This window comes from Bos javanicus, chromosome 1 (assembly GCF_032452875.1).
Source record: "Bos javanicus breed banteng chromosome 1, ARS-OSU_banteng_1.0, whole genome shotgun sequence".
NCBI lineage: Eukaryota > Metazoa > Chordata > Mammalia > Artiodactyla > Bovidae > Bos > Bos javanicus.
Window position 1 is genome coordinate 156736032 of NC_083868.1, and position 13406 is coordinate 156749437.

At 42.4% G+C, this 13406-nt stretch overlaps 1 long non-coding RNA gene across 1 annotated transcript; it reads right to left on the reverse strand.

Annotated features, from left to right (window-relative positions):
• Nucleotides 1–2979: 2979 nt before the first annotated feature.
• On the reverse strand, nt 2980–10769 carry LOC133252631 (uncharacterized). Its single transcript, XR_009738008.1, has 3 exons — nt 9938–10769; nt 8590–8897; nt 2980–6762 (listed from the first exon to the last, which is right to left on the reverse strand). It is a non-coding gene; the product is annotated as an uncharacterized LOC133252631 (long non-coding RNA).
• Nucleotides 10770–13406: the final 2637 nt, after the last annotated feature.

The window sequence follows — 13406 nt, forward strand, 5'->3', positions numbered from 1 at the left end:
GAATCAGTGATATCTTTATTCAAGTTTTATTTTAAATATGTCAATAAAGATTTACACTTTATAAATTCTACATAGTTAACTTTTTGGACAATAATATTTGTAATGATTTGAAATTTATGTTTTCTTGCATCATTTTACATATTTGTTTTAAAACACTTTAAATGTTTTGAAGAATTAATATTCTTATAATGGTCATAATACCCAAAGCAATCTACAGATTTAATGCAATACCTCTCAAAATACCCACAATATTTTTCACAGAACTATGACAAATATTTCTAAAATCTTCATGGAAACATAAAAGACCCAGAATTGCCAAAATAACCCTGAGGATAAAGAACAAAGCAGGAGGCACTACCTGCTCTGACTTCAGACAATGCTGCTGCTGCTGCTGCTGCTAAGTCGCTTCAGTCGTGTCCGACTCTGTGCGACCCCAGAGACGGCAGCCCACCAGGCTCCCCCGTCCCTGGGATTCTCCAGGCAGGAACACTGGAGTGGGTTGCCATTTCCTTCTCCAATGCACGAAAGTGAAAAGTGAAAGTGAAGTCGCTCGGTCGTGTCCGACTCTTCTCGACCCCATGGACTGCAGCCCACCAGGCTCCTCCGTCCATGGGATTCTCCAGGCAAGAGCACTGGAGTGGGTGCCATCGCCTTCTCCAGTGCATGAAAGTGAAAAGTGAAAGTGAAGTCACTCAGTCGTGTCCGACTCAGTCCTGTCCGACTCCTATCGACCCCATGGACTGCAGCCCACCAGGCTCCTCCATCCATGGGCTTTTCCAGGCAAGAGCACTGGAGTGGGCGCCATCGCCTTCTCCGCTGACAATGTGACTAGGATACAGCAATCAAAGCAGCAGGGCCCTGGCGCAGAAGCAGACACGTGGGTCAGTGGACTGAAGAGACGCCCAGAAATAAACCCACACCCCTATGGACAGTTAATCTTCAGCAAAGGAGGCAAGAATATACTACGAGGAAAAGACAGTCTCTTCAGCGAGTGGTATCGGGAAAGCTGAACAGCTGCATGCACAAAAAATAATCTTGAAATGGCTGAAAGATTTAAATATAAGACAAGATACCATAAAACTCAGAGGAGAACATAGGCAAAGCATTCTCTGACAGAAGTGCTACCAGTGTTTTCTTGGGTTAGCCTCCCAAGGCAATAGAAATAAAAACAAAAATAAGCAAGTGGGAACTATTCAAACTTATAATTCTTTTATACCAGAGGAAACCATAAACAAAACAAATAGGCAACCTATGGACTAGGTTGCAAATGATGTGACTGACAGGGGCTTAATTTCCAAAATATACAAACAACTCCTACAATTCCATAACAAAAAACCAAACAATCCAATTAAAAAATGGGCAGAAGACCTCAAAAGACATTTATCCAAACAAGAGATACAAATGACCAATAGGCACATGGAAAGATGCTCATTATTGTTAATTGTTAGATAAATGAAAATCAAAACAACAATAAGATGCTAACACCAGTCAGAATGGCCATCATTAACATGTCTACAAATAGTAAATGTTACAGAGGGTGCAGTGTAAAGGGAACCATGTTACAGTATGGAAAAAAAGTAAATTGGTACAGTCACTATGGAAAACAGTATGGAGCTTCCTCAAAAAACTAAAAATAGAGTTGCCATATGATACAGCAATGCCACTGCTGGGCATACACCAGTAAAAACTATAACTCAAAAAGATATAAGCACCCATATGTTCATAACAGCACAATTTACAACAGCCAAGACATGGAAGCAATCTAAATGTCTATTGACAGATGAATGGATAAAGAAGAATTGAACACTACTCAGTCATAAAAAGGGCTTCCCTTGTGGCTCAGCTGGTAAAGAATCCTCCTGCGATGCGGGAGAGCTGGGTTCAAAGCCTGGGTTGAGAAGATCCCCTGGAGAAGGGAACGGCTACCTACTCCAGTGTTCTGGCCTGGAGAATTCCACGGACATGCGGTTGCAAAGAGTTGGACATGACCGAGTAACTTCCACTTCACAGCCATAAGAAAGAAAGAGGTAATTCCATTTGCAGCAACATGGATGGATCTAGAGATTATCATACTAAGGGATGTAAGTTGGAAAGAGAAAGACAAATACACACGATATCACTTATATGTAGAATCTAAAATACGACACAAATGAACGTCCCTACAAAACCAGACTCACAGAAATGGAGACCAACTTGTGTTGCCAAGGGGAGGGTGGTGGAAGAGGGAAGGGCTGGGAGGCTGAGATTAGCACACTCAAACTATTTCACAAGGATGAATAAACACGGCTCCACTGTATAGCACAGGGAACTATATCAACATCCTTTGATAAGCCATAACGGAAAAGAACGTGAAAAGTAATATTCAGTAACTGAGTCACTTCAGTGTACGACAGAAGCTAAACACAACATTTTAAATCAACTATACTTCAATATAATTTAAAAAAATAAACTCTAAATGCTTATCAGAGCAAGGTTGGTAATTCATTTTTTCCACCATGACTTGGTAAGTTTTCTAGCTTTTAATCACTGAAACTGAAGTGAAAGTGAAAGTCACTCAGTCGTGTCCAACTCTTTGCCGACCATATGGATTATACAGTCCATGAAATTCTCCAGGCCAGAATACTGGAGTGGGCAGCCTTTCCCTTCTCCAGGAGATCTTCCAAACCCATGGACTGAACCCAGGTCTCCCATATTGCAGGCGGATTCTTTACCTTCTGAGCCACCAGGGAAGCCCAAGAATACTGGAGTGGGTAGCCTATCCCTTCTCCAGCAGATCTTCCCAACCAGGAATCGAACTGGGGTCTCCTGCATTGCAGGTGGATTCTTTACCAACTGAGCTATCAGGGAAGCCCCTTTTAATCATTAGTAATATTCAATCTGTTCAGTTCAGTTCAGTCGCTCTGTCATGTCCAACACTTTGTGGCCCCATGGACTGCAGCACGCCAGGCCTCCCTGTCCATCACCAACTCCCGGAGCTTGTTCAAATTCATGTCCATTGAGTCAGTGATGCCATCCAGCCATCTCATCCTCTGTTGTCCCCTTCTCCTCCCACCTTTCCTCGCATCACGGTCTTTTCAAATGTGTCAGTTCTTCGAATTTGGTGGCCAAAGTATTGGAGTTTCAGCTTCAGCATCAGTCCTTCCAATGAATATTCAGGACTCATTTCCTTTAGGATGGACTGGTTGGATCTCCTTGCAATCCAAAGGACCCTCAAGAGTCTTCTCCAACACCACAGTTCAAAAGCATCAATTCTTTGGTGCTCAGCTTTCTTCACAATCCAACTCTCACATCCATACATGACTACTGGAAAAACCATAGCTTAGACTAGACAGACCTTTGTTGGCAAAGTAATGTCTCTGCTTTTTAATATACTGTCTATGTTGGTCATAACTTTCCTTCCATGGAGCAAGCGTCTTTTAATTTCATGGCTGCAATCACCATCTGCAGTGATTTTGGAGCCCAAGAAAATAAAATCTGACACTGTTTCCCCATCTATTTTCCATGAAGTGATGGGACCAGATGCCATGATCTTCATTTTCTGAATGTTGAGTTTTTAAGCCAGCTTTTTCACTCTCCTCTTTCACTTTCATCAAGAGGCTCTTTAGTTCTTCTTCACTTTCTGCCATAAGGGTGGTATCATCTGCATATCTGAGGTTATTGATATTTCTCCATCTTGATTCCAGCTTGTGCTTCATCCAGTCCAGCGTTTCTCATGATGTACTCTGCATATAAGCTAAATAAGCAGGGTGACAATACACAGCCTTGACGTACTACTTTCCCAATTTGGAACCAGTCTATTGTTCCATGTCCAGTTCTAACTGTTGCTTCCTGACCTGCATACAGATTTCTCAGGAAGCACATCAGGTGGTCTTTTATTCCCATCTTTGAAGAATTTTCCCCAGTTTGTTGTGATCCACACAGTCAAAGGCTTTGGCATAGTCAATAAAGCAGAAGTAGATATTTTTCTGGAACTCTCTTGCGTTTTCAATGATCCAACAGATGTTGGCAATTTGCTCTCTGGTTCCTCTGCCTTTTCCAAATCCAGCTTGAACATCTGGAAGTTCATGATTCATGTACTGTTGAAGCCTTGCTAGGAGACTTTTGAGCATCACTTTGCTAGCGTGCAAGATGAGTGTAATTGTAAAATTCAATTTGTATATGTGTATATTACATATATATAGACAGCATATTCAAAAGCAGAGACATTACTTTGCCAACAAAGGTCCGTCTAGTCAAGGCTATGGTTTTTCCAGTGGTCATGTATGGATGTGAGAGTTGGACTGTGAAGAAAGCTGAGCACTGAAGAACTGATGCTTTTGAACTGTGGTGTTGGAGAAGACTCTTGAGAGTCCCTTGGACTGCAAGGACATCCAACCAGTCCATTCTAAAGGAGATCAGTCTTCGGTGTTCTTTGGAAGGACTGATGCTGAAGCTGAGACTCCAATACTTTGGCCACCTCATGCAAAGAGTGGACTCATTGGAAAAGACTCTGATGCTGGGAGGGATTGGGGGCAGGAGGAGAAGGGGACGACAGAGGATGAGATGGCTGGATGACATCACTGACTCAATGGACGTGAGTTTGAACAAGCTCTGGGAGTTGGTGATGGACAGGGAGGCCTGGCGTGCTGCTATTCATGGGGTTGCAAAGAGTCGGACACGACTGAGTGACTGAACTGAACTGACTGATACATATATGTGTGTATTCATACATATATTCATACAAAATTTTTCTAGTCACTTTTCCATCTATTTCCATTACTCTAGGGTTTTTTCTTTTTATTCCTTACACTGTGATGTTTTGTAAGGTACACATCTAAGATCACATTTGTTCTGTAGAAAATACTTGTGGAAACTTCTAGCTTCCAAAATAAGCTCTGTAACATGCCTTTTACTTTGTCACGTGTACTTCGTTTTTCCATGTATTTAACTTTTTCTCATTAGATCTGTAGTAGATTAAATACAATGAATTAAAATCCTCTCCTTTTCCTTTTATTTTACATAATTTCCTGTTGTTATTTTGTGCATGCGTGGATGTTTCACTTGTGCGTGTGTTAGTGCATTAGTGATGTAAACTCATTATAATTAATACCATGTGTTATGATGACCATAGTTCACTTACGATGGCTTTTCCCTTGCCTCCGTCATTTCTGATACCCCTTTATACCTGTGGTCCATTTGTTTCAACACAGATCTAAGAGCACCAAGTCCCTGCGACTACACTTGACACAGTGGTCACGTCTTTGCTGGGCGTGGCATTCCTGCATTTCACTCTCTTCCCTCACAATATTTAAAAAGTGTTGTATTATCTTTTGATTTTGATAGTATGATATAGAAGTAAAAGCTGGACAAATTTTAATTCCTTTGGTCTTTAATTTTAAGATGGGAAAGGAATAAAAACAACATTCCTACTCTGAAAGAAAGATATGAAATAGCCAGAGTATGTCTTATATTTTTCTTTTTTTTACTCATCTGAGAGAGTAAGGACTTCCCTCGTGCCTCAGATGGTAAAGAATCTGACTGCAATGCAGGAGACCTGAGTTTGATCTCTGGGTTGGGAAGAGCTACGGAGAAAGAAATGGCAACCCACTACAGTATTCTTGCCTGGAAAATCCCATGGACAGAGGAACCTGGCGTGTTGCAGTTCATGGGGTCGCAAAGAGTTGGACATGACTGAGCGACTAATACTTCTCCAAGAGAGTAAGACTTCATTGTCTAATTTTTTTAACATCTGTATTTTTCATGTGTACTATTGATTATCAATATGTTCTTTTATTCTAACTTTTTATTAAGTAACTCCTATTTTCTCTCAAATTTATCTTTTAGTTAATTTCTTATCTTTCACCATGGTGGTAGTGATGGTGGTTTAGTCGCTAAGGCGTGTCTGACTCTTGAGACCCCATGGACTGTAGCCTGTCGGGCTCCTCTGTCCATGGAATTTTCCAGGCAAGAATACTAGGGTGAGTGGCCATTTCCTTCTCCAGGGGATCTTCCCAACCCAGGGATTGACACAGGGATTTAACCTGAGTCACCCGCATTGCAGGCAGATTCTTTACCATCTGAGCCACTAGGGAAGCCCTAGCTACCAGAGCAAAGCTAACACCACTGGGTTATGGCTGGATCTGTATGCCAGGGCTCCCATGACAAAGCACCATCCACTAGGTGGCCTAATCCACAGAAACATTCTTTTCCCATCTGAAGGCTAGAAATCCAAGATTAAGGTGATGGCAGGGTTGGTTCCTTCTGAGAGTTGTGAGGGGGAATCTGTTCCAGGCCTCTCCCGACCTTGTAGTTTGCTAGAAGCCTTTGGTATTCCCTGGCTGGTAGGTCCATCACGCTCATCTTTGTCTTCATGTGCCTTTCACGTACTCCCTGTGTGTGTCCATCTCTGTGTCCAAATTTCTCCTTTGTGTAAAGACACCAGTCATACTGGATTATGGTCCACCCTACTCACCTCAACTTAACTTGATCATCTGCAAAGAGCCTGTTTCCAAATCAGGTCACAAGTACTGGGGGTTAAGATTTCAACATCCTTTGAGTGAGTGAGTGAAAGTCGCTCAGTTGTCTCCGACTCTTTGCAACCCCATGGGCTATACATTCCATGGAATTCTCCAGGCCAGAATACTGGAGTGGGTAGCCTTTCCCTTCTCCGGGGGATCTTCCCAACCCAGGGATCAAACCCAGGTCTTCCGTATCACAGGTGATTCTTTACCAGCTGAGCCACAAGGGAAGCCTTCAACATCCATTTGTAGGATATAATTCAACCTGCAGCAGATGAGGACATCAGATTCGCAAAGTTAAGTCAGGGTTTCAGCTTTGATCAGTAGCAGCCTTTCTATACTTGTGTTTTAATCAGATGACATCAAGTTAGGGACTAGACCAAATTAGCTATTGCAGATGTTTTCAATCCTGCTTCTTCAGGATAAAATACATAAAAATCTCTTCCAGTGATTTTAAACATTTGTCAATATTTGGGGGTCTCCCCAGTGGCTCAGATAGTAGAGAATATGCCTGCAATGTGGGAAACCCAAGTTCAATCCCTGGGTTGGGAAGATCCCCTGGAGAAGGGAATGGCTACCCACTCCACAATTCTTACCTGGAGAATTAGATGCACAGAGAAGCCTGGCAGGCTACAGTCCATGGGGTCCCAAAGAGTCGGACACGACTGAGTGACTAACGTTTTCACTTTCAATATTTTTGTTTAGGCCAGTGAAAACATTTTCCTTCCATATTAAATGATCTCCTACACTTTTTTGAGAAATTAGAAAGTGAAAGTGAAGTCGCTCAGTCGGGTCTGACTCTTGGTGACCCGTGGACTGTAGTCCACCAAGCTCCTCCATCCATGGGATTCTCCAGGCAAGAATACTGGAGTGGGTTGCCATTTAAGAGGAGGCCTATTGGTGTTTTCCAGAACTCAGCCATCTTCCTAGACATTATCAATTGGAGATTATTGTCAGGAAGAATGTCTCTCTGTCAATCTCAATCAAATTAAAATAGCAAACGTGGTATAATTTCTACTTTCCAATATCCATTAGAAATGCTTAAAACAACATCAGTGGTGATTTTATAATGATTTTCAATGACTCATCCAACATTTTCTTATGCTGGGCATTCATTCATTCACACACACACACACACACACACACATTTATTCAGTTGGTGATAGCCAACCCAAATTTAGTGCAAGAAGTCTGTATTCAGCCATAGCCTTCATTCCAATTAAAGGTAGTAATACTGGAAGCCTTCACAGATATTAATTTTCTGTTTTTCTTTAATACATTTTTTTAGCATGGATAGCAGTAGCAGTGTTAGTCACTCAGTCATGTCTGACTCTGCGACCCCATGAACTGTAGCCCGCCAGGCTCCTCTGTCCATGGGATTCTTCAGGCAAGAATACTGGAGTGAATTGCCATTCCCTTCTCTAAAGGATCTTCCTGACCTAGGAATCAAACCCAGATCTTTTGCATTGCAGGCAGATTCTTTACCATCTGAGCTACAGGGAAGATCCAGATTTGGCACAGATGCTTTTGAGCAGATATTTTCTTCTATGCCTATATTTCCAAAGTTTCATCACTTTAGGCTCCAGCATTTAAGACTTGGATTTTAGGGGTTTTGCAAGCAAATTGTAGTAGGGTAATAAGTGAATTAATGAATGAACTCAAGATCACTTTTACTGAAGAAGGTGGTTTTCAGCCAACATCATCAATTCCCATTATTCCCTGTGATAGAACTAATTTCTAGGACTTTTACCATTAAAATACTCCTGATTAAATATATCAAACTGATAGTTATTAGAATACTACTTTTGCTTTGGGTTAAATTTATAAATCTTTGTACTAAGTTAACACATTGGAGAAGGAAATGGCAGCCCACTCCAGCGTTCTTGCCTGGAGAATCCCAGGGACAGGGGAGCCTGGTGGGCTGCTGTCTATGGGGTCGCACAGAGTCGGACATGACTGAAGCGACTTAGCAGCAGCAAGTTAACACATACATATTATATGGAATGTGTTTTGCCATCAAATTTGTATCTGCCATCACATTTACTCTATACTAAAATATTTATCATTGACCTGAAATCATAGGAATCCTTACCTCCACATGATTATGTGAAGTATATCATGCCATTTACTGGGTTTCCAAAGCTCTAGGATGTGGAAGATAATTGGATGCTGGAAAAAGCAGTCTTAGTTCCAAAGTTTCCCCTCTACCATACAGAAAGATTGGCAATCCCAGCTCCATCCCCCAGAGGCCACACTGAATCTGGAATATCAAATGCAGTTGGAATATCTCTGTCTCCAGTGGTTGGAAATGGTCATTGACATTCAGACAGGGAGTCTCCTTTTTTAGCATTTCTTTTCTCTAGAATTTACCTTCAATATGACTGTCATCGCTGAAAGGACCTAGGAAAACAAAAAGGATGAGAATAAAGAATGACAATGCAGGAGCACGAAGGAGGGCTGAGCAATCAGAACATGACTTTCCATAATGTCTGAAAGGTTATAAGGCAGCTATCTTTCAGAATTATTTTATGTATATACCTAATTGATTGCCATGCCATTAAGTAGAAGTTTTGATCTATTTCATTTTTTCTCAAGCTGCTACGTGAAATCATATTCATCATGTAGCTGAGAGAAGCTTTCATTTTTCATGGATAGTACAAGGAATGAAAGAGGGGTAAAGACTCAGAGGCAAAGAAAAGAAAGGAACAAAACTCAAGATTCAGAGAATTCTAACAATGCACTCTGGAGCCACTTGGCTCAGCATCAGGTCGCAGGCGTAGGGCTGCTCGCCCGAGTGGACGCGCCGGTGACTGGCCAGCAGCACTCCACTACAGAGAAGGGTGTGGAAGTGGCTGGGAGGGTAGACTCCAGGACCCAATCTGAGACAAAACTTCCTCCTGTGCTTTCTGGGGATAAAAATCCTGTTAGAATTACACTGTTGAGATGGGATAAATGCCTTATATAAACAGGACAGAAGTGGCTCTTCTGGGTGATGAACATGAAGCAAAGGATGGTGTGCAGGACCTTGGTCAGGGTCCAGTGCCTCCCGGATGATGTCATGGCCGTGAAATACAATTCATCATGATATCGTTGGATTAAGGATTGCATTAAGGAGTCTACAGAGAGCTCAGACCTCCTTTTTGAGGTGCTAGAGGTATCGTATTGGGTGTGAGCATCAAAGATTCCTGTGCATTATATGAGTGTTGCACAGACAGACATACCCCTTTAGAGTGGTGGTGACAAGGCTACAGCAATGAGGAAAGCAGCCTTTCCATGCAAGTGTCTTCTGGTCAAAGGCCGTCTCTGTCATTCTGATCCAGAGGCACTGGTGCCCATGGACACTTGGGATATCCTAGTGAATACCCCCTGAAGAGACCTTCTTGTGGTGAGACTATCTCACTTGACCTCAAATAATACAGTCTAAACAACGAGATACCTACCTCGTGATTTCGGGTGTCCATCAAGTATGCAATAGAGAACACTCAAGCACAGCCAATACCTTCTTGGCATCGTGTAAACTTGTTGGCTGGACTGAAGATAGATATTCCATTTCTGGGTATTCAAATGTCATTTCTTAAGATGGTTTCCCAGTTGCTACAGAAACATTCAAACCAGAAGTCCATGTGAGGATACATTTCTCAAGCCCAGCAGAAGACCTGCAGTGGAAGCCCTGCAGAGGCAGGCTTTGAATATGGTGGACAGCCAGGAAGTACGGCCCCTCCTGTTATCACAGGCTGTGCTCAGCTGGAGTAACTACCCTGCAGAGCTGCAGAAATGGCTCCAGGTTGGGGGACAATGGGATAGCAGAACCAAACCTGACTAGCTCCTTTCCACTGGTAGACCGGGCGGATTCCCCTGTGGTGAGGGTAGCGTCTCTTGTATCATACAACCCGCCTCACTGCAAATTGCACCTCCCTCCCACATTTGCCATTACTTGCAATGGGCCTGCTTGAGAGACACCAAGAGGGAGAAGGAATAAACAGATATATTCATGGGTTTTTCTCTCCTGTCCTTGGACAGGGACCTGCCACACCTTCATGTTCCTGCAGCTGAACCACCATTTGTGGCTGCCCTTGGAAGGAGGTGAGGGCAGGTCCCGACCCTGGCTCCTGCCTAGTGTCACAAATGCCTATCAGTTCAGGAAATTCAGGGGTTGATAATAACAGCAGTAAGAGAGTACTGCAAAATAATCAGAACAATAAGAAACGTTATTGAAAGTTTATTATATTCCAACCACAGTGGGTGGCATCGCCAACTCAGCAGACATGGGTTTGAGGAAGCTCTGGGAGTTGGTGATGGACAGGGAAGCCTGGCGTGCTGCAGTCCATGGGGTCACACGAGTCGGACACGCCTGAGCGACTGAACTGACTGATGCACCATGCCACACACTTTACATCTACTATCTTTCTTATTCTCACAAAAACTTGTGAAGTAGATAGTATTGTAATCTCAGGAATGTGAGATGGATAGGCTGAAATAACCTCCCTAATATCACATATTGAGTGAGTGGCAGAAGAAAGATGAAATTCAGTTCCATCAGATATGAAAGCCCACAATCTTAAACATGGTGTGGAAACACACAGACATTTTACATATACATATATCCGTTATGTACAGATGAGGAAGATTATTCTCTGAAGAGAGATATTGCAAGGCTCTCTGCTGCTGCTGCTGCTGCTAAGTCGCTTCAGTCGTGTCTGACTCTGTGCGACCCCATAGACGGCAGCCCACCAGGCTCCCCCGTCCCTGGGATTCTCCAGGCAAGAACACTGGAGTGGATTACCATTTCCTTCTCCAAGCCTGCAAGGCTCTCTACTTACCTACTAAACATCCATTCTCCCCTACTTTTTTAATAATCAAAAGCCTGATTTGCAGAGTGTGTCAAATTTGCCAAACTAGAAATTTTGGTTTCCTAGCCATTTTTGCAATTACAGGTGATCCTTCAGTCTTACTCAATGAGACAGCACTGGAAAGGAATGTACTGCGAATTTCATTCAGGCTAGAATATGCATTTGACACTTGAAGGTATGGGGCTACTCACAAACTTTGGGGAGGAGATTTCCACACAATAAGGATGGTTAGTTAGTTAGTTCAGTCGCTGTCGTGTCCGACTCTTTGAGACCCCATGGACTGCAGCATGCCAGGCCTCCCTGTCCATCACCAACTCCCAGAGCTTGCTCAAACTCATGTCCATCGAGTCAGTGATGCCATCCAACCATCTCATCCTCTGTCATCCCCTTCTCCTCCCACCTTCAATCTTTCCCATCATTAGGGTCTTTTCCAATGAGTCAGTTCTTTACATCAGGTGGCCAAAGTATTGGAGTTTCAGCTTCTGCATCAGACTTCCAATGAATATTCAGGACTCATTTCCTTTAGAATTGACTGGTTGAATCTCCTTGAAGTCCCTTGGAGATTGCGAGTCTCCAAGACTTGCAAGATTCTCAAGAGTCTTCTCCAACACCACAGTTCAAAAGAATCAGTTCTTCAATGCTCAGGTTTCTTTATTGTCCAACTCTTATATCCATACATGACTACTGGAAAAACCATAGCTTTGACTAGATGGACCTTTGTTGGTAAAGTAATATCTCTGCTTAGTAATATGCTGTCTAGGTTGGTCATAGCTTTTCTTCCAAGGAGCAAGTGCTTTTTAATTTCATGGCTTCAGTCACTATCTGAAGTCACAGTGATTTTGGAACCCAAGAAAATAAAGTCTGTCACTGTTTCCACTGCTTCCCATCTATTTGCCATGAAGTGATGGGACTAGATGCCATGATCTTAGTTTTCTGAATGTTGAGTTTTAAGTCAGCTTTTTCACTTCCTCTTTCACTTTCACCAAAAGACTCTTTAGTTCCTCTGCACTTTCTGCCATAAGGGTGGTATCATCTGCGTATGTGAGGTTATTGATATTTCTCCCAGCAATCTTGATTCCAGCTTGAGCTTCATCCAGTCCAGCGTTCCCCATGATGTACTCTGCATAGAAGTTAAGTAAGCAGGGTGACAATATACATACAGACTTAACGAAATGCTTTCCCAATTTGGAACCAGTCTGTTGTTCCATGTCTGGTTATAACTGTTGCTTCTTGATCTGCTACAGATTTCTCAGGAGGCAGGTAGGGTGGTCTGGTATTCCCATCTCTTTAAGAATTTTCCACAGTTTGTTGTGATCCACACAGTCAAAGGCTTTGGCGTAATCAATAAAGCAGAAGTAAATGTTTTTCTGGAACTCTCTTGCTTTTTTGATGATCCAGTGTATGTTGGCAATTTGATCTCTAGTTCCTCTACCTTTTATAAATCCAGTTTGAACATCTGGAAGTTCAAGGTTCATGTACAGTTGAAGCCTTTGGAGAATTTTGAGCATTACTTTGAGTATAAGATGAGTGCAATTGTGCAGTAGTTTGAACATTCTTTGGCATTTCCCTTCTTTGGGATTGGAATGAAAACTGACCTTTTCCAGTCCTGTGGCCACTGCTGAGTTTTCCAAATTTGCTGACATACGGAGTGCAGCACTTTCACAGAATCATCTTTTAGGATTTGAAATAGCTCAACTGGAATTCCATCATCGTCTACTTGACTTTGCATTCCAGGATGTCTGGCTCTAAGTGAGTGATCACACCATCGTGATTATCTGGGTCATGAAGATCTTTTTTGTATAGTTTTTCCATGTATTCTTGCCACCTCTTCTTAATATCTTCTGCTTCTGTTAGCTCCATACAGTTCCTGTCCTTTATTGTGCCCATCTTTGCATGAAATATTCCCTTAGTAGCTCTAATTTTCTTGAAGAGATCTCTAGACTTTCCCATTCTATTGTTTTCCTCTATTTCTTTGCATTGATCGCTGAGGAAGGCTTTCTTATCTCTCCTTGCTATTCTTTGGAACTCTGCATTCAAATGAGTATATCTTACCTTTTCT